Source organism: Aedes aegypti, chromosome 1 (assembly GCF_002204515.2).
Source record: "Aedes aegypti strain LVP_AGWG chromosome 1, AaegL5.0 Primary Assembly, whole genome shotgun sequence".
Taxonomy (NCBI): domain Eukaryota; kingdom Metazoa; phylum Arthropoda; class Insecta; order Diptera; family Culicidae; genus Aedes; species Aedes aegypti.
Genome location: NC_035107.1, coordinates 280,811,421 through 280,838,266, shown reverse-complemented (window position 1 = coordinate 280,838,266; position 26,846 = coordinate 280,811,421). Strand labels below are relative to the sequence as shown.

Sequence of the window (26,846 nt, the reverse complement as noted above, 5' to 3'; positions counted from 1 at the left end):
ACTTAGAATTCATCAGCTTCTTATTGATTATTATGGCGCCTCTAGTAGTTGTTACTCGCGGGTCAGAAGGACCCGTTTGTATCTCTGTATGCCGGCAAGCTAGGGCCTGTGTGCTTTCTCTCAGAGTCGGCGTGCTTTGGCTACTCAGGAGTTCTTTCCTTCGCAATTAACTCTCAAACCCCCAACGTCTGACTTTTCATTAAAAATGGACTTTAAAAAATCATAACTTGGCCAATTATTAATCGATTTTGGATCTTTTGGTCTCAAACGAACCGCATACTCCTCAAGATTTATTAAGTTCCGGAAGAAATGGGATTGGCCACTTGGCTCCGGAGTTATTCCGGATACAAATGGGGTATATTCGTTCCGGAAGTGATAGTTCCCTAAGATTTTTCAAGATTAGCGGTAAGAAAATTATTCATTGTGTACTTTCTATAAGTAAAAAGCTGCCAGAAGGTCGAATGACATTGGTTCTCATTGATTCTGGCCATTTCGGATACCCGGTCACCTGGCACCGGTTCCTGAATGTACCCAGAAAGGACATTTTCTGAAACTCAAAGAATATTACCGTGCGACGGCTCAAAATTCCTGATTTTTTATCCGGAACATCATAGATATAATGCCAAAGACCAATATGAGGTTCTGGCCACATCTGGATATCCCGGAATCGGTTCCGGGAGGGCCTCAGTAGGAAACTTTCGTAATCCTACTCACTCATACCGTGCGACGGCTTAAAATTCATGATTTTTTATCCGGAACTTCGTAGATATAATGCCAAAGACCAATATGAGGTTCTGGCCACATCCGGACACCCCGGAATCGGTTCCGGCAAGGCCTCAGTGGGACACTTTTGAAATCTTACTCATTCGTATCGTACGACGGCTCAAAATTCCTGATTTTTTATCCTTAACATCATAGATATAGTGCCAAAGACCAATATGAGGTTCTGGCCACATCCGGATACCCCGAAATCGGTTCCGGTGGGCCCTAAGTGGGACACTTTTGTAATCTTACTCACTCATATTGTGCGATGGCTCAAAAATCCTGATTTTTTTATCCGGAACATCATAGATATAATGCCAAAGACCAATATGAGGTTCTGGCCACATTCGGATACCCCGGAATCGGTTCCGGGAGGGCCTCAGTAGGACACTTTCGTAATCCTACTCATTCGTATCGTGCGACGGCTCAAAATTCCTGATTTTTTATCCGGAACATCATAGATATAGTGCCAAAGACCAATATGAGGTTCTGGCCATATCCGGATACCCCGGAATCGGTTCCGGTGGCCCCTAAGTGGGACACTTTTGTAATCTTACTCACTCATATCGTGCGATGGCTCAAAAATCCTGAGTTTTTATCCGGAACATCATAGATATAATGCCAAAGACCAATATGAGGTTTTGGCCACAGCCGGATACCCCGGAATCGGTTCCGACAAGACCTCAGTGGCACACTTTTGTAAATCTTCTCCTTCATATCGTGCGACGGCTCAAAATTCATGATTTTTAAGCCATGGATCAATATAATATTCTGGTAACATGCGATTACTCCAGAATTGTTCTGATAAGACTCATATGCACTCTATGTAATCTTCGTTGAATCCATTGAAATAGCTTTGGATTCATATCGATAAGTCCATGAGACATTTCTGGCTAACCGTTTTTGTCAACATAAAAAAAAACACGATAAAAACCGTGTTTTTATTTTATTTCTTTTATCGCAGATTTAAATGTTGTTTTAGCGATTCGATTATCGAGTCCGACCTGTATTTGAATCTACAGACATATTAAGATTAGTTTGTTTTTCATTACACAGTGCAACTAAATTATCTATTGGTATTACAGATCGGACTCGAGTATCGATTGTTTTTCACTCCGGATAATCGAATCCTCCGGATAATCGAATCACTAAAAAAAGTTGAAATCTGTGAATAAAGAACTCAAATATTTTTCATTCGTTATTATATTTATATGATGCAGTGGCGTAGCAAGATATTATTTCTAGGAACATTTGGGGGTCTTGAGAAGAAAAAACCTTTTTTTACCAACGTACACAAAAAAAAACTTTTTCAAACCCCCTTTTCTTACCTACGTCCAAAACTGCTAAACCATTCATATTGTATCAGGTATCAGAAGGCCGGCTCCAAAGGCACGTTCCCCACCAGTTGGGAGATTTGTGCCATCGCCATATTTGAGCCTATTTCATCATCTACCCGATGGGAGAGGAAAGGGAAGGGAAAGATGGGAGGAAATAGGAGTGGGGTCCCTTGAAGAGGGAAGATCGCATAAGCGAAATGAGAGCATGTAGCTCCATACCACAATGGGTTCGAACAGCGCCCTAAAAAGGGCACTGCAAAACGCATGAGCGTAGAGAGCCTATAGCTCATTACCACAGCGGGTTAAGAATTAGCCTTTTTCATCATCTACCCGTTGAGAAAAGGAAAAGGGAAGGATTTAAAGGAAGGGAAATGGGGTGGATGAATGAAACAGGTTACGAAATGCTATCCAAAGTAACTATGTCAGTCATTATAATTATCTAAAATCTAATTGGTTCATACCATTATTTATTACATAAATCAAAGCGGACAAGCATAAAAAAAGTAAATAATAGTTTCATCAACACTGAAAACAACATAAAGGTTCCCATTAGGTTTCCATATAGGTTCAATAGTGAAATAGTTGCGGCCAAGGCGTGCGGATTTTTAGTCGTTATACACATATGTAAGAAAAAAGAAGATAAAGAAAAGAAATAAAAATCTTAATACAAAATATTTTATTCATGATTAAGTTTAAGAATTCATTATACAATTGATCGACTTTTAAATCTCAGTTTTCATTCATTTTTGGATAAATTTTCACTGTTACTTGCGAAAGTCCATAAAAAAGCTTGTTGCCTTGGTTTTCCAATTTAATAACAGAGTTTTCGTCAATACACATTACAACCGTACGCATTCCATTTTCCGGTGGCAACAATTTCGAAATTTTCCAAAATTTGGTGTCGAAATTTACGTTTAGACGAGTTACCATGCTCATAATTCTTTCGTTTCCACTTTTATCCAGTCTAGGAAAATGTGGAATCGAAAAAATTATGCGCCGTAACTGCGGGATAGGGGCATATGGCTTGACAACGAAGTCTTTTATAGTACCTTTAGTTTTGATATCATCCAAGGTAGCTTTTAACCATGATAAACTACTGGAATCGCATGCACAGAACCAGCCGATACCGTGCGTATGACCCGAGTTGTAAAATGTTGGAAGAAATTCTCCAGTCAAACGTTCTTGTCTGTCAAAGATCTCGCCACAGAGGTTATGGAAGTAAATCTCATCTATATCAGCATTCACTCGTTGGATCATAATTTTCAGCTGATTCCGAAGCGATACTCGTTGGCGTTTATCATCACCATTGGTGGGGGAATTAGCTGGCCGCTTGTTTCCTCCAACTCCTAGAGCCAAGCCGGCGACATTCATCACGGCTTGTTGGACAATAGAGTCATCCTCAGGTGATGCGAGCAACGCGTGTTCGAGGATCATGTCGTCGTTCTATTGTAGAAATCCAAATAATTGGTATTGATTTTATGAGTTCAATTATTGTGTTTTATCACTTACCATATTATTCGATAGATTTTTATTTTCCATTTGGTTTGCACAAATGCACTACTAACCGGCTTTTTATAGAATAAAATAATGAAGGAAAGGATACCAATCCGAACGACGACTGAAATTGTACAAAACGACCGAATGGCAAAAAGTATAGACAACTCGCAAAACAATATCGATTGTTACACACTAGTGTCTGTCTGTGTTAATAAAGATACAAAAGTAATAAAAAAAAAAAAAATGCACGCGTATTGGAGCTAATCGCCAACCAAGAGATGGTATTCATATTGATTCCACATAGGAGTAACCATTCGGGTGCATATACGTTTGTATGATATGAATATACACAGCAAAAAAAATAAATAAATAAAATAAAACAAATAAATAGTTATATCACGTCGTTCCCGATCCACATCACTCATGTTATTCACTTCGCGAGTGATGTACATCTGAAACAACGTGATATTAAAATTTATCCTTCTTTATTTTCTTTATTTTATTTTTTTTCTTTTTGCTGTGTAGGTATCTAATGAACGGTTTTGCGGCCGACCAACCGTGTGAGTCATAAAGGATTGATATCTAGGGAAATGACTATAGATATTCATAAAGATAGGTAAAACTGCCTAAAATGAGTTGGAGAAGTCAAATAATATATTCACACTATGTGCTCTGAAGAGTTCAATGCCAACGAAATTGCATTACGTGTCTAAAGTGGTATTCAATGTATACACATCACTTCAACTCTGACCCAGTATGTGGTTTTCTCAGTGTTGATTTTTGTTTGGATTGAATAGCTAGTTCGTATGTATTCAAATACTTTGATTTGCAGATGCAACTGTATTAAACAGATAAAACCCTAAGACGATTTTCTCACACTGTAATGTATATATGTATTACATACAAATAAAATGACGATACTTATCTGTACAAAGCTGTTTCTGGAAAGCAGCCATCACAACTCGGGAGATTCACATTATGTACGGAAATTAAATTGCAACAATTTCACTATATATCGAATACTTGTATAATAATTATAGGCCATAACTTTTAAGGTACCATTATGATAATAGTTATGAAGTGTTTGGCAATTATTGCTCACTTTTACTAAAAAAAACGCAATTATTTTTAACGAGTGTTAGATACACTGCCACACGGCTAGACACCAGTCTTGAAAACATTCGTTATTATATTTATATGATGCAGTGGCGTAGCAAGATATTATTTCTAGGAACATTTGGGGGTCTTGAGAAGAAAAAACCTTTTTTTACCAACGTACACAAAAAAAAACTTTTTCAAACCCCCTTTTCTTACCTACGTCCAAAACTGCTAAACCATTCATATTGTATAGTGCAATACTGAATTATCTCAAATTTATGTACAAATACTGAAAAACAAGAATATTAAATATCGTACTCCGGATAATCGAGTCTAAAATTCCGGATAATCGAGTCCGACTTGTACTGAAATTTATATACAAAAAAAATACATCATGGGTTAGTCCCCGATCTTGGTTATCGTAATGTTTCTTTTTTTTCAAAATAGTTGAATTTAATCCGTGTTTATAAATACAATAGTATGATTAAAAACAACTGTTTGATTTTGACACGGTTCGATATTGGCAACATGATTTTTTTTGGAATTCTGCCAAAATCAAACAGCACTATACCTTATCAAAATTTATAGGGTCCCTTTCATAAATGTTGTTGAAAAAAATTAACATTTAGAGAAAATTATAAGACATGTTCGCTACAAATTCTTTTGACTGTTTCATCCTATATATCCTTTATGACAACATGTCGTTTTTTGGAATTCGTTCGCAATGCTTAATACATTCTTATACAATTTTTTGTTAACCTTGATGCTATTGACTAGAGAAAAGTATAATTTTATTTTTAGAATATCAGTTAATCTTGTGGCAGAAGTGCTCCAAATTTAAATAATAAAGAAATTTGAAAATGTCTTTGAAAGTCATATGATTAATTCTATATCATTTGTTAAGCTTTGATGCTGGTTCATAAACTACATCAACGAAGAGGTTCTGCTTCCGCGTCCAGGCTCTGTGTCCTAGTCCAGGTTCTGTTTCCTTCGAACCAGCCTCAGCCTTTCGCTAAGATTTCAAGTACAGTGATACCTCCATGAGTCGATGTTCCATAACTCGATATCGACTCATGGAACCATACTAAAACCAAAATTTCATGGTTACTACGATGGTCCCCTCAAACTGCTTTCCAAAGCATTTGTTTCCACTACTCGATATTTCCATGAGTCGATGGTCCCTTCAGATATCGACTCATGGAGGTTTGACTGTATCTAGTCAGAACCTTTATATTGATTTACGGAGTGATGCTGTTGGATAAACAATTCGGGGTATCCGGATGTAACCAGAACCTCATATTGGTCCACGGCAATATAGCTATGATGTTCATGATGGCAATTCATAAATTTTGAGCCTTCGCACGATATGAGTGAGTAGGATTACGAAAGTGTCCTACTGAGGCCCTCCCGGAACCGATTCGGGCGTATCCGGATGTAGCCAGAACCTCATATTGGTCTTTGGCTTTATATCTATGATGTTCCGGATAAAAAATTATGAATTTTGAGCCGTCGCACGATATGAGTGAGTAAGATTACAAAAGTGTCCCACTGAGGCCTTGCCGGAACCGATTCCGGGGTGTCCGGATGTGGCCAGAACCTCATATTGGTCTTTGGCATTATATCTATGATGTTCTGGATAAAAAATCATGAATTTTAAGCCGTCGCACGATATGAGTGAGTTAGATTACAAAAGTGTCTCACTGAGGCCCTGCCGGAACCGATTCCGGGGTATCCGGATGTGGCCAGAACCTCATATCGGTCTTTGGCATTATATCTATGATGTTCCGGATAAAAAATCATGAATTTTGAGCCGTCGCACGATATGAGTGAGTAAGATTTCAAAAGTGTCCCACTGAGGCCTTGCCCGAACCGATTCCGGAGTGTCCGGATGTGGCCAGAACCTCATATTGGTCCACGGCAATATAGCTATGATGTTCATGATGGCAATTCATAAATTTTGAGCCTTCGCACGATATGAGTGAGTAGGATTACGAAAGTGTCCTACTGAGGCCTTCCCGGAACCGAATCGGACGTATCCGGATGTAGCCAGAACCTCATATTGGTCTTTGGCATTATATCTATGATATTCCGAATAAAAAATCATGAATTTTGAGCCGTCGCACGATATGAGTGAATAAGATTATAAAAGTGTCCCACTGAGGCCTTGCCGGAACCGATTCCGGTGTGTCCGGATGTGGCCAGAACCTCATATTGGTCTTTGGCATTATATCTATGATGCTCCGGATAAAAAATCAGGAATTTTGTGCCGTCGCACGGTATGAGTGAGTAGGATTACGAAAGTTTCCTACTGAGGCCCTCCCGGAACCGATTCCGGGATATCCAGATGTGGCCAGAACCTCATATTGGTCTTTGGCATTATATCTATGATATTCCGAATAAAAAATCATGAATTTTGAGCCGTCGCACGATATGACTGAATAACATTATAAAAGTGTCCCACTGAGGCCTTGCCGGAACCGATTCCGGGGTGTCCGGATGTGGCCAGAACCTCATATTGGTCTTTGGCATTATATATATGATGTTCTGGATAAAAAATCATGAATTTTAAGCCGTCGCACGATATGAGTGAGTAGGATTACGAAAGTGTCCTACTGAGGCCTTCCCGGAACCGAAACGGACGTATCCGGATGTAGCCAGAACCTCATATTGGTCTTTGGCTTTATATCTATGATGTTAAAGATAAAAAAATCATGAATTTTGGGCCGTCGCACGATATGAGTGAGTAAGATTTCAAAAGTGTCCCACTGAGGCCTTGCCGGAACCGATTCCGGGGTATCCGGACGTGGCCAGAACCTCATATTGGACTTTGGCATTATATCTATGATGCTCCGAATAAAAAATCATGAATTTTGAGCCGTCGCACGATATGAGTGAGTAAGATTTCAAAAGTGTCCCACTGAGGCCTTGCCGGAACCGATTCCGGGGTGTCCGGATGTGGCCAGAACCTCATATTGGTCTTTGGCATTATATCTACGAAGTTCCGAATAAAAAATCGTGCCGTCGCACGGTATGAGTGAGTAGGATTACGAAAGTTTCCTTCTGAGGCCCTCCCGGAACCGATTCCGGGATATCCAGATGTGGCCAGAACCTCATATTGGTCTTTGGCATTATATCTATGATGTTCCGGATAAAAAATCATGAATTTTGAGCCGTCGCACGGTAGTATTCTTTGAGTTTCAGAAAATGTCCTTTCTGGGTACATTCAGGAACCGGTGCCAGGTGACCGGGTATCCGAAATGGCCAGAATCAATGAGAACCAATGTCATTCGACCCTCTGGCAGCTTTTTACTTATAGAAAGTACACAATGAATAATTTTCTTACCGCTAATCTTGAAAAATCTAAGGGAACTATCACTTGCGGAACGAATATACCCCATTTGTATCCGGAATAACTCCGGAACCAAGTGGCCAATCCCATTTCTTCCGGAACTTAATAAATCTTGAGGAGTATGCGGTTCACCAAAAGACCAAAAGATCCAAAATCGATTAATAATTGGCCAAGTTATGATTTTTTAAAGTTCATTTTTAATGAAAAGTCAGACGTTGGGGGTTTGAGAGTTAATCTAAATGAAGTTGAAATTATCATTTAAACTTCTATTTCTTAACTTACATGTATGTGTGTCTGTATAGTGTGTCGTTGGGCCGGCCTTTTGGTGATGAAGCGCTGCTCTCGATGGGGTCATGGGGTTGTTGCTGGGAATGGAGACTAGGTGGATTCCAATCAAATCGGCAGTCCTGCTGGGGTGGATTTCCGCGACGCTTTGGATGGTTGGTCCCAATAGCACGCAGAGAGGGATTCAACGTGCCTGGTAGACGCAGAAGACTTCGTGAACTTGCTACCGAGGATGGCCTGATCGTCACACAATGGCTTGGGGATATCTGCCACAACCGCCTGGTATATCCTCACAATCCGGCGATCTGTGTCTATGGGCGTTCTCCAAAGAATCGAAGGATTAATCCGAGCTCTCAAACCCACAGACTTCGCGAACTGGATAATTCCGGATAATTCGCCCCGTAGATACCCAATTCGCTCTGGTACTTCACGTTGTCGTGGGTGAGAGCTTGTACCCTTGGGTCCTGATAGGAACAAGAATTCCACAATACGGCTTCATTAGAGGGTACCTGGGCTATTTTAGTTCCTTTGTTCATGCCTGATTCGCTTGCAGTAGACTCTAAGTCAAAATTGCACAATATCACGGCTTTGATTTTATCTTAACTAAATAGATTCCGACTCGCTCAAGAGGTAAAGTGGAAAGAAACTTTGGCTTATCAAGCAATAGCCAGGCAAGCATGGGAAACATTCACTCGAATATTGCATTTCTCTCGCTCACATCCACAAGCGGTCGAGAGCGAGATTGCCGTTTCTCCGACCAAGCTGAGTGTTTCAATTTCCAATGCGCTTTCTTCTTGTTCGCCGAGCGACAAGTTAGACAAAAACGGCAACAGAATGATTCACTACCGACTCCTTGTGCCGAAGGCATCCGATTGCTGTAGCGAATGATTCTTTACATTCCGATTCCGCACGAGTGGCATTCGTATTTGAGACCTGAAGAGCGTTCACTGACTGGTAATACACAAGGCGAAATGTTTCAGTGATCGCAAAATCTGTACATTTCGCAGGAAGCTTCCAGTGATCGAATGGCGAACGCGTTCTTTCGTGTCTCCAATTTAAGAGAGGATAGGTGCTCTCTCCGCTCCGTATATCTTTTCATTTTCGGTTTATCTCAATCGTTTACGATTCGTCGGGATTGCGCTCACCCTAGTAGCGTTCGGCAGTCATTGAACATTCGATAGCAGCAGATACTTTGCAGATATTTTATCGGTAGCATTCGGGTGAGTGAGTGAATTTTCCCATGCTTGTAGCCAGGTACCTCTAATTTACCCCAATTCAGCATGTTTGTCTCATTTTTTAAGTTATTTTTTATTACAACTTTTCAATATATTTTTAAAAAATTTTAAACATTTATTTTGCTATAAATATACTTTTGAGTATTGAATTATAAGATAAACACCTATTTACAAATCAAACATGGGATTTAATGTCTTGACGGTAACAAAGTCATAGCAAGTAACTTATTGCAGCCTTTAGATCCTGAAAAAAATTTCACTCAAAAGTAAAATTTTATCAAGATTGACACACATGTTCAAAAATTATCGAAGATTGAACTCGAAAGACGTGAAAGATCACTTCAAAATTACGTCTAAGTCTCAACACAGTTGGTAGTTATAATCGTGAAAATAGTTATTATAAATCAATAATTTTCCTTGTAAAACGTAAAGTAGATGCACTGGTTGAGTTAAAAGAGGATAAATTTGCTCGTCAGTGTATGATATGTAAAGCTATTTGCGGTTAAAGACGAAAATCATCACTGTTTTTAGTACTAGAGCAACTATTAATAAAAATGTTCACAAAGAAAATTGTTTTTTGAATCAAATTGTACAAAAATTCCGCGAAGTTATGATCCGCATCATGCATCTGCTAATACGGTCGCTATGTCCTAGAATGGTATAAGCAGAATAATGTCAATTTTACTGAGAGAAGTATCTATCAACTTTATGTCAGCAAAATATGTGGGCTTCGTAGTTAGACGGGGTTGGTGGTCTGATGGCTACCGCTTCTGCTTCATATGCAGAAGGTCATGGGTTCAATCCCAGGCCCGTCCCTTTCCTCGTACTTTGTAGTTGTATATCTCTCACTTGCTTCTATCTTCCATTCTAAATATATCACACTCAAACTATTCGTTCATAGCAAACGCTAGAACCAGAGACGGACAAGAAACCGTTTCCCTAACGCTTCCTACTTCCACGCGCTCGCCTTTCTTACGCCTGATACATAGGCAGTCTGCTAACCACAAAAGCAAACCTCTCTGCCATGCCTTTCCCCCAATCCAAAACACTCCCGCATGAACTGACGTGGATGCAGTGGAATATACGGTCTACGTGGGAGTCAGTTCAATGCATCATCAATTCCTCCCCCTTCCCCTCATTGGTCTGCATTCTGACGTGGCAGGTGCTATTGTTGCCTAAAAATAGAAGATCACCAGCACTTATACACTGAGGATGCCTGTTAGTCCCAAGCAGTCATTCGGTTGGTTCCTTGTGTAAGTGCAGCTGATCTGGCGATACTGGAGTGCATCCACGGGCGGCCAATCAAGCTCAAGCTCAAGCTCAAGCTCAAAATATGTGGGCTTCGTAGCCGTGCAGTCAGCGGCGTCAGTCGTTTAGGCGTATTGTGCTACGGAGTGTGGGTTCGATTCCCGCCCCTGTCGGAGAAAAGTTTTCGTCAAACGAAAAATTCTTCACTGGTCCACTGGTCGTTCCGTGTGTCCGTTGTCTAATGTTAGTTATGTTCAGTCTGTGCAGCCTTTGGCTGAAGACGGTGTAAATTGTCTTTAAAAAAAAAATAGGGTCCTAAAATGTTTAATGAAATCTTGTTTTCATTTAATAACACGAAAAAGCATTTTACTGCAACTACTTTAGCATTTTTTCCCGCTCAAATAACGGAGATTTTAAACTTTAATTTAAAAATTGGATCCATAAATGAACCTTGACACTTGAGATCATGTTTTACGTTCGCTTAGTCGACAAAAATACCACAGGGGTTCAACTTTTTAACACCGGGGTTGTTCCTTTCTGACATTTCGGAATGGACACGGAAAACAAAATACACCCAAAATTTAAGTTTAACCCAAAAGGTGTGACAAAATTAAAAAAAAAATTAAAAAAATGTTTTTTGGACTTAAACCATCGGAAAACATAAAAAAATTGAGTAAACATGTGTTCTTGGCCTAAACTTAAGCGTTTGGCACTAAAATTGGGACAGGGCTTTAGGACCCTATTGTCCATATATTCAATTGATCGAAAAATTCTGAGCAATTTTAAAGCGTAAACATAAAATAAGTCAATATAACGAAAATACCGTCTGATTTCGGATAATTTTTGAATAAAATGACACCTATAATAGACAATAGTACTCCGCAAGAATTTATGTGGAATCCAGCAAAAAGTAAGAAAGCTCAAGTGCAATGCTAAAACTATTTTTTCTCAAATTTAGTTTCTAAAGCTACAAAATGATACGCTAAGATTTTGTTGTAAGTTTTTTTCTTGTAGTAATCACAATGTTATCTAGACAAATTCTAAGCGGAACAGACTTTACAAGGGTTCATCAAACTATCCAACATATTGTGCTACACAAAACTAGTTATTATTGTTTTATGGCTATATCGGTCATGCGACTCAAAGGTAAAGGGAGTCTATAGAAGTAAATCATGTGGAATCCAGCAAGAATTTATGTGGAATCCAGCAAAAGTAAGAAAGCTCAAGTGCAATGCTAAAACTATTTTTTCTCAAATTTAGTTTCTAAAGCTACAAAATGATGCGCTAAGATTTTGTTGTAAGTTTTTTTCTTGTAGTAATCACAATGTTATCTAGACAAATTCTAAGCAGAACAGACTTTACAAGGGTTCATCAAACTATCCAACATATTGTGCTACACAAAACTAGTTATTATTGTTTTATGGCTATATCGGTCATGCGACTCAAAGGTAAAGGGAGTCTATAGAAGTAAATGATGGAAACGAATAGGTGCATAGGCGTCGCAAGGGAGCGACAAGATTGAAATTTAATTAGGTGGTGAAAACTGAGCAAGCCATTTTAAAGTCAGTATAGGCCAGCATCGATGCTTACTGACTTTAAAATGGCTTGCTCAGTTTTCACCACCTAATTAAATTTCAATGTTGTCGCTCCCTTGCGACGCCTATGCACCTATTCGTTTCCATCATTTACTTCTATAGACTCCCTTTACCTTTGAGTCACATGACCGATATAGCCATAAAACAATAATAATTAAAATCAATCACGGTCGAAACCTTCTCCTATATACAAAACTAGTTAAAAAACCATCCTTATGTCACGAAGACATCTGTGAGGCTTTCCAGAGGGGCGTCTGGCAAAAAAACATGGTTCATTCAAAATAGAAAATTTGTTCATGGACAAAAGATCACGAAGGGGGAGGGTTGGCTGAAAATTCTAAAAATATCATCACGTAGTTTCTGGGCAGTCCCTAAGTTACATGATGAAATTGGTTCCGCAATGCTTTATACCATACCCACACAGTTACGGATCACCCACAGTGACGGATCACTTTGGCGTTCAACATCGGATAACTCGCTCAAAACATAAACGTTGACGTAAAACATATTTTTCCCATGTTATACTATTTGTCTTCTACCATTTGTAATGTTAAGCACAACATTCGACCGCTAAATAACGGTGTATTTGACAAATGTTTAGTTGGTACCACACAGCTATCATTATATGGTTGTTTTCTGTAAGAAGTGCCGTCAGCATTCATAAGCTCCCACAGGTGGTAAAATTCAAATGTTATAACATATTTTATGCTCGTTCGCTTCGATTTAGTATGAATTCATCTTTGGAAAACATTTTTCTTGATTGTTGATTCTAAATATTGAATATTAGCACTTCTAACTAGTGATCCATAATATGGACCAGGAAATGATCGTTTACCACGGTTATGGATCACTTCCAAAGAATGTAGATTTCTGCTATTTTGTGCATTTGATTCGACATTTTCGGACAATAGCACTAAGGATAAAACTAATAAAACATCAAGGTTTGTAAATTTCATTTTTTAGCAGACAAAAATGGGTGGTAAACTTGGTGTATAGCGAAAACATTTCATGTCTCAGTTACTACAATGCAGTATCACAAAAAAAGGCCATTTTACCCTTGTTTCCAGCTCTAACACTGCTATTTTTTGCAGTAATATATGACACATTGTTAACTTTCGCTATACCATGCAATACAGATGCATTGAGTTGAAAATCTCTTGATTTTGCGCACTGATCCGTAATATATCACATTTTGATCCATAAAATGAAAATTGATCCATAATATGGTTTTCAGGAACCGATACAATTTTTAAGTTTTATGCAATCCTATGTAAATATTACACTCAAAACAGTTTACTAACCGAAGTTCCAATTTGAAACGATTCGATTCGTGCTTTTCTATTACAATTTTACGTTTTCCATGTCGTTTTATTGAATTTTATAGGTTGGACTCCACACTATTTGATCCATAACTGTGGGGTCATGGTAGCGTATGAGCCGTTTATAAATCAGTTATTTGGGATTATTTCGCTCGTTATCACGGTTTACTTTTTACTGCATTTTCACATGATAAGCGGTATAAGAGTGCCTAATTAAAATTAATGGTTTTGATGGTTACGTCGCAAAAAGGCGTAACTTAAATTTTTGTTGAACTTTTCATTTAGATGTGTTTTTTTCTAATAATAACGATCTAGTGAACACCGAAGTCCAGTTGCACACTTTTGCGGTAGCTCAGCCTGTGGGAAGCTGGAGAGCGTCACCTGGTGGGATTTTTCGCTTTGTTTTCTTTTCATCGAAGGTGACTTATTTCAGAAGATTACAGGAGGGGTGTCAGCCAGAGGAAGTGGGGATGCTCAGGGCGACGTTGTTGTGCAGACCCATTTTGCGAGTTGACAGCTAAATTGCATGCCATTGTTTCGCAACCCCACTGCCCCCCCTTTACCGCTACCGGTAACCAGCTTTTTACGGGGAGGGGGTGCAATCTGATGTGAGGGTAGCTTTCTGTTTGAATATTGTGACAGTTTCCAATCGAGGCGGGATGCGCTGCTGGTTATGATGGGAATTCATTTTGTTTTGTGACGGGTACTTTATGCCGGCTTTTTGCTAGGAATGGAAATAGTTTCGGTTGTGTGACATGTAAATCCGTATCTGCAGGTGGCGATGAGAAATGTTTTGATTCAGTGGCTATTCATCCTAAATTGCCTGCTTGTTATTGACTCACGTACTGTCGATGAATTGTCGGAAGTATTCAACCGACATTGATGGTAGTAGTTTACGCAACAAGGTGCAGAATGATGATTTTTGCAGCACGAGTCTTACATCAATATAACAAAGCTTTTCAAGTTGGAAAAGTATAACGAACCGAGCTTTCCAGCTTCTAGAAGGAAGCCTTTGCAGATTCTGGAAGTAAGCTTTTCGAGCTTCTGGAAGGAAGAATTTCTAACTTCTGGAAGGAAGCTTTTCCAGCGTCTTTTAAAGTCATGTAAATGTAACAAAAACGTTTGATTAGTTCGAATACACAATCTCAATCATTTGAAAGCCCATTTGGTGAGTTCAATACCAATATGCTCTCCTCACCCTATTTCTTCTTGAATTGTCTTCGACACGAATCAAATTAAAGTAAAACTTCGTGTACTTTGCTCTTTTCAAAGCTGCACCCAGCAAACCAAACGACGAGACAGGGCAAGGCCTTTTCCTTCTTCGTCCCATTCAAGGTTGAGTTCCATATTTGGATTGGCGCTCCGTTCCACTGTTGGCTGTTGCAAAAATTGATATGGACGATGCGTAACGATGACTCGAGAGGAGCGCGTTCGGTAATCGTTGGGCCACGATCGGAATTGGAATTTCCTGGGCGTTAGAAACGTGCAAAACCGGCTCTGAAGCTTTGCCAATTTGTTAATGGGCTTTTCGGGTCGTCTGTTGCCAACATTGGCATACAGTTTAGAGAATCGTCTAAGACGATGACAGTATTAGACAGAAGAGCCGCGTTTATTGCTGCAGATAATTTCCTTCCCGAGATACTGCACAGTAGGGAGGAGGGAAAATATTATTGAAATAATTGCCATGAACCGTGATTGGAATGACAACAATTTTCCACCCGTGATTTTCTTGTGATGCTCTCTCTCTCTCTGTACCATCGAATTCAATCACCTTTGCAGTGCAGAAGCATCAGGAGTCGTCGTCGTCGTCAATTACAACGGTTGATTGACAATTTCACTCGGTGCGGTGCCATATTCCTTCTGGCGAAGCATTCCACATTGATGGGTGGGGCTTCGGGGGGTAACCGCACTGGGTAGTGGTTCCCAACTTCCCAACAGTTGGGAATTGAAATGATGCATTGTGTTCTCATACAACAGATCGTGCATTCACCTAGTTGGAAAACTCTCGTTAATACAGGTTGCCGACAGTACCACTAGGGCGGTTCAAACAAAAGCAAAACTCATGGAATACCATCATGAATATTCTTTCTGTAAACCACATGACAGAAACAAAGGATATCATTTTTATTATGGTGAGTGTAGTAGTCAAGTGTTTATTTTGACAGCAGAAGAAAGTTGACATCAAACAGTTGTAAATTCCAAGCGATAGGTCGGTTTAACAAGACGACTCGCAGATTTATTCTGCACAAATGGTGTTCAGAAAAGCTGTCGTTCCGAGATTTGGCTTAAATCGCGATGTGTCCAAATTCCAATTTTTCAACGCTGTATCGAAAACAGATGCTTATGACTGTAGTAACGCTTAACCTTTTCAACCCGAAAATTCACACAATATTAAATTGATTTACACTGCTCTTTACGGCCAAACCTATGACCTAAAAAACACGTCTTATCGTGTTAACATTGTCCAATAGACTAAATTTACCGAATCATGACATCGGCCTCGAACCTCAGAAGCCAGGCGCCGATCGCGCCTTCCCGACGCGGTGTAGACGCAATTTGCATGCTCTCCTACTCTATCACACTCTCCACGGTCGCATACTATACTTCTCAATCTCATAGCGCAACCCCTAAATACACGAAGCCGAACGCTCTGATAGCTTCGTGTCTAGCTTCTAATTCTTGGCTAGTCATGCCATCCATTTCAACCCGAACCGAGTAGCCGATCTCTTCCGAGTAAGACTAGGGCAATCATTTCACGCGGTTTCTTTCATCTTGTTTTTTTTATAGCAAGTTTCAATTAGACCCTCGACACGCTAAACATTAGCAAGTGGCCTGTGGAGAATTGGCATTGTGTGGGATTAACTTGCGTGCCTATCTACAAAAACTAGTTCTCACTTTCGGCGCTAGCCTGGATCTCATCGGATTTCACTAGATGCGGCTTCTTCGGAAAGGGCTGTGCATCTGCACGTCTATTATGCAGCCCACAGACGCTCAGACGGTTTGACCAACATTGACTCCGCCCCCAAGTTAGTCAAACCGTTTTATGTTTCTGCAACCGTTTGACCGACTGTCAACGTTTGTTGCAGCAACACCATATTTCTTCGCATGTTTTGAATGCTCTCGGCAAGCCTAGTGAATATGTGATTGTTATTTTTTTCGATTTCTGTGGCTGTGGGGTGAATATTTCTATGGCAATAATCGTTGTGAGAAAGAGCAGAACTTTCAGAATTTATATACCGGAAGAAATGGATATTGAGAAGAAATTACAATTACAATTCGCACGAAGTATTCCGGCAGAACTCTAAAATTATGAGGGATCTCTATCGGAGATTATTCTCAGCAGTCATCGAAATGAGAATGGCTATGGTAATTTCTTCAAAGTTTGTATCCGGAGTCTTTAGCGGTTTCCTCTAGTTATTCTACTTTGAAGTCTTTCCAGAACCATTGATTATACTAGGGATTCCACCAGAAAGTCTTCCTGGGATTCTACCAGGAATTTCATCAGCAATTCCTCTAGAAATTTATCTACAGATTTACCCAGAAATTCCTCCGAGGAAAATTCTTCAGGCTGGCTTTCTTCCAGAGGTTCCTTCAAAGATTTTTCTGCGAATTATTCAAAGATTCCTTTATTTCCTCTAAAAGTTATATCATTATTCAGGAATCACATAAGGAATTATTTCAGATACTTCTCAAAAATACCCCAAGAATCTTTGAAGATATTTTGTGAGAAATTCCTTGAGAAATTCTCGATGGAATCTGTAGAGTTATTCCGGTAATAAAATGCTGAGACATTTCCGGAAAAATTTTAGGAGTAAGTCCTGATAACCCTTGAGTATCCTTGAAGATATTTATTCCTTGATGAATTTTGGGAGGCATCTCATCTGAGTGGTTAGAGTCCGCGGCTACAAAGCAACGCTATGCTGAAGGTGTCTGGGTTCGATTCCCGGTCAGTCAAGGATCTTTTCGTAAAGGAAATTTCTTTAACTTCCCTGGGCATAGAGTATCATCGTACTTGCCACACGATATACGAATGTGAAAACGGCAACTTTGGCAAAGAAAGCTCTCAGTTAATAACTGTGGAAGTTCTCATAAGAACACTAAGCTGAGAAGCCGGCTCTGTCCCAGTGGGGACGTTAATGCCAAGAAGAAGAAGAATTCTTGCAGGAACTCCAGATGAAATCATAGGAGGAACTCCTGATGAAATCCCTGGAGGAATTCCTGATATAATTCCTGCTGGAACTCCTGATAGAATGCCTAGAGAAAATTCTTGTGATATCACTAGAAGATCCTGGTGGAATTCGTAGGTGACCTCTTGATATAAACTCTGGAGAAACTCCTAATAGAATCTCGGAAGAAATGCTAGCTGGAATCTCTGAAGGAACTCTTGATGGAATTCCTGAAGGAACTCGTGATGAAATCCTCAGAAGAACTCTAATGGTAGCCCTAAAGGTACTCCCAATAGAATCCGAATTGGAATTCCTGATAGATTCCCTAGAGGAACTCTTGATGGAATCCTTGGAGGAATCAGTAGCGAATCGTAACCTCATTTTCTACCTGTTCTATGATTCTAAAAATGACTATTTCGACAAATTTAGAATATAAATCAAAAAGTAATCAAAGAGTAAATTATTGAAATCGTGCTTTCTAACAAATCTCTGCTCATTGCATGCAAATTTGTTGCTGAAGTTCAAGAATTTATATTCGTGGGACAGGTAGATTTGAGGTTAGGGAGTCGCCACTGGGAGGAATATAAAGATATTGTAAGAGGAACTCTTGATAGAATCAGGAGTCCCGATGAAATCTCTAGTTGAACTCCACATGAAATTTCTGGAGGAATTTCTGATAAGTTTCCTGAAGGAACTCCTGATAGAATCTCTTGAGGAATTCCAGGTGAAATCTCAGAAGAAACCTTGGAGGAATTTCTTGGAGGAAATCCTAAATATATTGTTGAAGGAGCTCCTGATGGAGGAATTTCTGATGAAAATCGTAGATCATCTAGTGATGGAATCCCTAGAGGAACCACTGATAGAATCTCTGGAAGAATTCAAGGTGGAATCTCTGAAGGAACTGCTGATGGAATTGCTGGAGAACTTTTAATGGAGTTGCTAGATATATTCCTGATGGAATTCCTGGAGAAGTTCCAGTTGCAATCGCAGAAGGAACTCCTGATGGAATCCCTGGAGAAATTTCAGATGAAACTCCTGTAAGAATCTAGAAGAATTCTTTATGACATTCCTAGAAGGAGTCCTGATGGAATTCCTCAAGGAATTCCTGATATAATCTCTGGAGGAAATCCTGATTGAACCTTTGGAGGCAATTCAGGTGGAATCTCTGAAAGAACTCTGGAGGAACTCCTGATGCAGTCCCCAGAAGAAATCTGATGGAAGCCCTAAAGGTATTCCTGATAGTATCCCTACAGGAACTCCTGATGGAATCCTTGGATTAACTCCTGATGGAATCCTAGGAAGAACTCCTATCTATAGATATTCTTGAAAGAACTCCTAATCATTGGAGGGACATCTGATGGAATCCCTGGAGGTTCCTGATAAAATCCCTGGTAGAATTCCTGATAAGTTTCCAGATAGAACTCCTGATAGAATCCCTAGAGGAACTCCTCATAATATTTCTAGAAGAAACATTGATGGAATTCCTCGAGGAACATTTGATTTAATCTCTTGAAAAAAACCCGGTTGAAATCTCAGAAGGAACTCTTGATAGAATCCCTGGAGGAATTCCTGATGAAATCTTCAGAAGAACTCTGATGAAAGCCCTAAAGGTACTCCCGATAGAATCCAGATGCAGATACATAAGTACAGAAGATATTCTTGAAGGAACTCTGTATGGAATCATTGAAGGAAGTCCTGTTGAAATCCCGAGAAGAACTCCTAGAACTAGAGCAACGACGGACAGAGTCCATGGAGGAATTCCAGGTGGAATCTCTGAAATATCTCCTGATTGAGTCCCTGGAGAAACTTCTGATGAAATCCCTAGTTGAGTTCTGGGTGCAATCCCTGATCGAATCTCTGGAGGAATTTCAGATGGAATCCCTGAAAGAATTCCTGATGGAATCCCTAGCCGAATACCTGATGATCCCCCCAAAAGAATTCTTGATGGTATTCCTAGAGGAACTAGAATCCCTAGAGCTAGTCCTGATAAAAACCCTGAAGGAACTGCTAAATGAAATCTTCGTGAAATTTATGATTGAATCTTTAGAAGTTCTCCTGATGGAATGCCTGGATAAAATTGTGTTTAATTCCCTGGAATAACTCCTGACTCTAGAGCAGAGGCCTTCCTTAGCCGAGTGGTCAGAGTCCGCGGCTACAAAGCAAAACCATGCTGAAGGTTTCTGGGTTAAATTTCCGGTCGGTCCAGGATCTTTTCGTAATGGAAATTTCCTTGACTTCCCTGGGCATAGAGTATCATCGAACCTGCTACACGATATACGAAGTTGAGAAGCAGGCTCTGTCCCAGTGAAGACGTAACGCCAAGAAGAAGAAGAACTCCTCATTCTCAGAGGAATCACTGATGGAATATTTGTAGGAACTCCTGATAGAATCGCATGAGGAATTTCAGTTGAACTTTCGGTAGGAATTTATAAAGGAATTCTTACCGAAATTTCTGGAGTTCCTCCAGTAATCCAATCAAGATTTTGTCTAGTGATAACAAGAAATTTCTGTAAGAATTCCTTTATTAATTCCTACCGAAAGTTTAACTGGTGGAATCATGAAGGAGTTTTGGAAGAATTCCTCAAAATATTACAAGAGAATTACCTGGCGAAATTCCTGGTAAAATTCTTGATGGAATCCCTGTAGTACAAATCCAAATACAAGCCATGGATGGATTTTTTTGAATCACAGGTAAAACTGCTGATAGATTCTTTGAAGATATTTCTGGAGAAATTGGTTCAGGAATAATTAAAGAATGCTTGATGAAATTGCTAAAGAAAACGGTTAGAGATAGTTGGAAACGATATTTCACTATCTATATAGAAACAACTCAAAAGCGCGCATTTGATGAATCACTATGGCATCGACGCTGCGTAAATTCACGCATTTTGACTTTCCACCCATCTGCATCGGTAGTTCATGGGACGAAACAAATCGAAGCTTCAATTTGACATGATGACGTCGATGTTCGTGCAATATCCCTACAGACGGTATGATCGGTTCGTCAAACATTTGGCTCCGCCCACCGGTGGTTTGAGCAAAATCAAACTCGTTTGATTTTGGCCGACCAATTCGTTAACCGTCAAATCGGTTTCACAAACTGTCAAATTGGTTCGTCAAGCAGCATCACACACGGTCAAACATAGCACCAACATGAGCATCAACCTGGGGGGCGGAGTCAATGTTGGTCAAACCGTCTGAGCGTCTATGGGGTTCATTACGCTCTTGACGTTTTCTTGCACAGGCTGCCAGTGGTTTGCTCTTGCATGTTAAACATGCTGCCTTTTCATCTTTCTCTGCTTATCTGTCTCTTTCTGTCGTTCATCCTCTTCTTCCTTTCTTGCTTTCTTCTCCTCCTGACCTCCCAGCGTTGGAGGTTGTCACCAGTACCGGTTGAGTAGACGTCCAGGGGAGATCTTCGTCTTCTTTCTTCGTCAGGCTGACTCAAGTGACAAGGTCGGTCAAACGATTGCGGTTGGGGGTTGACGTCCGGTTCATTAGCGCTCTGATGATGACCCGATGCCAGGCACTGCTCTTTGCCTCTCGTTTCGCTGCTCTTTCCGCCAGTTTCTCTGCAAGATAGACGTTATCTTCACCCCAGATTCCAAAGGTTAGAACCGCTTACCATTTAACTTACTTTCTGCATTGATGTTCTGTCCAAAAGCAGCCGCCGCTGCGCTTCGTTCCATGTTGAATCTCGGGCAATCGAAGACAACATGTTCCAGCGTTTCCACTTTCTCACTACACACGGGACAGAACGGTGACAGCGCGTGGCCAAAGCGATGCAAACACTATTTGAAGTAAATGTGATCTGACAGAAACGGTGTCAGCTTGAAGATCACTTCGCCATGCTCCCTGTTTACTCAGGTCGACACGTTCGGGATGAGTCTGTGGGCCCACCTAACTTTTTCAGAAGAATGGGATGCTTACTGCCACTTGACCAGCGAGCCGATCGTCGCCAATTTCCACACCTGTCTAGTGGTGCCTCTCCAAGAGTGATGCAAATCGGTCACCGGTGATATTGTTCTGTATGCGCTTACTACTCTCATAGCCATCAGCCGGAACGTGCTGTTGAGCTTGCCCCGATTGCGCTTGGTTTGCAGTACTGCACCCCAGGCCGGAACTGCGTATCTCAGTATCGACGATGATACGCTAGCCAGAAGACGCCTCCCACGAGCGTTCGGCATGATCCTTGTAAGTACGTTGTTCGCCTTTGCCGCCTTCTCACATGCACAGTCGATGTGGCTGTTGAAGTTTAGCCGATCGTCTATCATCATGCCCAGGTGACTGAGCGACCGCTGTGATGCTATGACATATCCACCGACGGTTATCTCAGCGTATTAAACCGCTTTGCGATTGCTGACTAGTAGCACCTCCGTTTTGCGGGAGGCTATTTTCATCCAGTTCCGACCGACAAAATCCGGCACAGATATTCAGGAACCCGCATTCTATGTAGCGCGATGGCCTCCCAACTGGCGCTATTGAACGCGTTCTTAACGTCTATCGTAACTACGGCGCAGTCAATATTTCCTATTCTTTTTTACTTCGATGAATTCTGATAGTCCGTTCTCGCTCTCCGTACATTTGACCATCCTGTTTAGGATGACCCGTTCCAAGAGTTTGCCAGTGTATCCAGCAAGCATATAGGCCTGATTCCTGCATCACCTTCCTGAATATATCCGGGTACGCTAGGTTTGCCACTTTAAGTGCCAAATTCGGTATTCCATCCGGTCCGGGGGCCTTCTTCACCTTCAACGCTTTCGCCGCTATTCGGCGTTTTCTTCTTCCTCTTCGCCCGTTTCAACTGGGTTTGATGGACCCTTGACTTTCGCCATTACCACTCGATAAGCGTACCCACAGGGGTTGGCGTCAGCTGCTTGACACAGCTCCTTGTAGCACTCAGACTCGCTCAGCGTTGTCTCGCGTTTGAAAGCAGCGCTGGCTGCTTCGAATACGAACTTTCACTCCTCTTTGACTTCTACGTTCCTTGCACTCTGGTAACGCCTCCTGGCTTTCAGGCAAGCAGCGCGGAAGACCTTGAGTGCCTCGTTCCACCAGTACGCGGTACGTTGATCGTTGCGGATCGTCCCGTTTTCGAGGCATCGTTCTATCACTTGCCCTTGCCATCGCTGTTGTCAGCCCTATCGCTGCCGGTGCGAAGTGCCTCAACGAAGAGATCTTTGTCGAAAGCCTTCGTCTTTCACTACCGGTCGTCAATTGTGTTCCTCTGTACTTCCGCAGTGTTCCGCTGGCGAATCCTGTAGTGTAACGCCAGGTGATCGCTATGGGGTGTACTCTTTGCTTACCCTCCAGTTCATGTTGCTCGCTTGTGATGGGCTACAACTTGTTAAGTCGATGATGATGATGATTACTGACGGGAAGTCTTTCCGAAATGTGCTAACAGTGCTTTCGTTGCACAATCGTACGTCTAGCTTTGCTTTAGCCTCCAGTAGGTTATAACCTCTGGCATTGGTTACCCTGCTACCTCACAAGAGGAGAGGTCTGTATTTTGGAAGATCAATGTTTCATTTTTATAGATAGCCTTAGCTTAATATAGGCTACTCGCACAAAGAGGCCGGTAAAGCACTCGTGGTATTTCTAAAGGGAACACCATCATCTCGGTTTGGGTTCCAGGCCAAGCACGTAACCTGGTTGTTCCAATTTGATGGGAGTAGGTTTAGATCCGGCTGTAAACATAGCACCCTATGAAGAACTATTTCAACCCTAGCATTGCATCCCTGCTTTCATAGACAACCATGGGATCACAAAAGTGACTATTCCAGCGAAGATAGATGCGGCTCTCAGGGACTCATAAGGGATGATCCATAAAAACAAACAACTACCGGAATGTGAAGGAGAGGCTTCTGTGTTTGGTTTATATGGGACAAGTGACCTACGCGGCCGTCCTCCAAAATGGAAAAGCTGGCACGAGCCAAGCTCCGCGATCAAGGGGACATGGCAACAGTGGAGAGGCCAACACCACGTCTTTGGCCAAGAAATCCGAGAAAAAAGAGCTACGGATTAGCCCGAGCCAGGAGGTGTTTTCAGTGGTATCTGCCGCTGAATGTTGTGGGTAATCCAAGAAAACCGGGCAAGGTTCGCAGCAGCGTCGGTGTATGGGATCTCCCTGAAGTCGGAGTTGCTGAAGGATCCGGATATGCTAGATGAGTGGCGAAATTCACCACACTGTCGATGGACGATCGGGTGCGGCCTGGGAAGGAGAACAATCGTCCAGGTGCACGAGTCTGAGCCTGGGAAGGAGAACAATCGTGCAGGTGCACGAGTCACAGCCGGGTTGCAAAATGGTGAGTCGACAACCAGGAAGGAGCGTCCAATATAGCTCTGGTCCTCACAAGCCCCTACCTCACGCTTCCACGGGTCTAACGATGACAAAGACCGCCAGCTAAGGGTTGCGTACTTAGCTGGTAGTGCAACCTGGGCACTGTTGTCCTTCTGACATCAGCTAGAGTGAGGAGGTGCCAGGTGGGAGCTTGGGATTTTTACCCTTTCCAAGCGAAACTCGTACATACAGCCGTATGGAATACCACCTTTAGTACTTCCTTCGGGAGGTGACCGAGCGTCTGGTCCATCTGACCAGGGCCTCAAGCATGGTCTACCTAGGATGTGGCGGGGTTCATCAGTGGGCTCTGGTGAATCTCTACAAAAAACCACATATCTGCAAGTAACCCTGAACAAGCGACCTGGTACCGCTTTCAAAGTACCTTAGCCCTCTGGAGTGCCAACCGGCACATCAGGATGGATGCCAGTAAAATCCTGATTATGGTATACTGGTCACAACGCAGAACAACGGACAGGACACGGATTACGGATTGGATACGTCGCCTAACAGTCGAGGGCTGGCAGCGTACTCTACTGTTCCCTGAGTAAGGAAGGGTGACACCAACTTGGAACGGCGAATAGGACTATGAGGAAACTGCCTCCGTCCTGATAAAACCTTGGCAGGCCTTCGTGTACGTTCGAAACTCGTCACCAACCTCGATGAGTAGGAGGCTCAGATGTAACATTCCTGACTTACGCCGATCCGGCTCTGAACACAACCCCTATGAAGGATTGTGTCAACCCTAGCATGGCCTCCCTGCTTGCATAGACAACCATGGGATCACGAGAGGCGACTATTTACAACGAGTAGAGATAGCGGCCCGAAGGGGGGGACCCAATCGAATGGAGCAAATAATCGATTTGGATGGAGAATCTAGTGGAGGGAACGAAGACGCGATAGTATTCGCAAGGAGCGGAAAGATGCAGAGATCGCCAGTGATACCACAGACGGTAGCAGCCAGCACTAGCAGATGCAGCACACCGAGTGAGCCACAGGGAAACCAGCGAGATGCAGGCTTCCTGAGTCAAGTGCTCACACCAAGATCGGGGAGTAACACCGCTCAAGACGACAGGCAGCATGAGAAGTCGGAGCTGTCGGAAGTAAAGAGGAAGGTCAATGAACTCTATGAGTTCGTCAAGACGAAAAACAACGTCCACCTCAGAATCAAGCAGCCGTTACAGCCGCAGAACGCGGACAGAAGGAATTGCGGAGTAGAGCGGAAAAAGCAGAAAAAGCATTAACTTCGGTGAATGCAACAGCCGTTGCACAGGAGACGCCTAGGAGCAATCCGACCACCCGCTCGGAAAAAAGAACGAGGGATACACCAGGAGCGGAGGAAGATCCCAAAAAGCAGAGAAGCGACGATGAGTGCGTCAGTGAGCAGAACGGCAGTGAATGGCGCACCGTGAAAGGTCAAAAGGAGAAGAATGCAGCTCGTAAGGAGAGGAAGCGGCAAAAAAAGGAACCGAAGAAGAAAGAAAAGCGTCGGTCACCTCGCGAGAGGTTCAGGGGCGATGCTCTTGTCATTGAGGCAAGCGATAAGACAAGCTATGCGGCGATTCTCAGGAGAGTGAGGGAGGACCCAGAGCTTAAGGAGCTGGGTGAAAACGTGGTGAGAACCAGGCGCACCCAGAAAGGACATGCTCTTTGAGCTTAAAAAAGATCCGTCGATCAAGAGTTCAGCCTGCTGAGAGATCGTCACGAAGTCACTGGGCAACGAGGCAAGCGTGAGAGCCTTATCCCAGGAGGCAGTGATCGAATGCAGAGAACTGGACGAGATCACAACAGAAGACGACGTGAGGGGTGCACTGTTATCCCAATGCAACCTGGAAGAAGCACCGCAGTCCATCCGGCTGAGGAGAGCTTACGGAGGTATGCAATTAGCGACGATCCGATTACCAGTCGCAGCAGCCAAAAAACTCGTCGAGGCTGGTAAGATCAAGGTGGGATGGTCGGTTTGCCCGCTGAAACTGATCCCTCGGGAGACAAATCCGGTGGAGAGATGCTTCAAATGCATGGATTTCGGTCACCGGGCAATAAACTGCAAAGGCCCGGACAGGTCCGAACACTGCAGGAAATGTGGTGAAAAAGGTCACGTTGGCAGGGACTGCCTGAATACACCTAGGTGCATGCTGTGTAAGGTGGAGGAAGGTAACGCCCATACGACGGGTGGCTTAAAGTGTCCCAAATATCAGAAGGCGAAGGCAGGACAGTAATGATGATGGAGATAACGCAGGTGAACCTTAAGCATTGCGACGCCGCACAACAACTGTTGTGGCAGTCGACAACAGAAACAAAGTGCGACATTGCGATCATTGCAGAACCGTATCGGGTTCCTCCCGATAACGGCAATTGGGTAGCAGACAGAGCAGAGACGACGGCGATTCAAGTAATGGGCCGATTCCCTATCCAAGAAGTAGTCGAACGCTCATACGAGGGCTTCGTGATCGTTAAAATTAACGAAATCTTCGTGTGTAGCTGTTACGCCCCCCCGAGATGGACACTGGAGCAGTACACCCAGATGTTGGATGTGCTAACCGACAAGCTGATCGGTCGAACGCCGGTAATAATCGGAGGTTTGCTTGAAGCTCTAGCGAAGCTCGACGTAAGGCTGT

At 42.2% G+C, this 26,846-nt stretch overlaps 1 protein-coding gene across 1 annotated transcript in view; it reads right to left on the bottom strand.

The window, feature by feature from the left end:
• The window catches only part of LOC5564746, a 789,319-nt gene that overhangs the window by 269,661 nt on the left and 492,812 nt on the right, over positions 1-26,846 (bottom strand). The window lies entirely within an intron of this gene.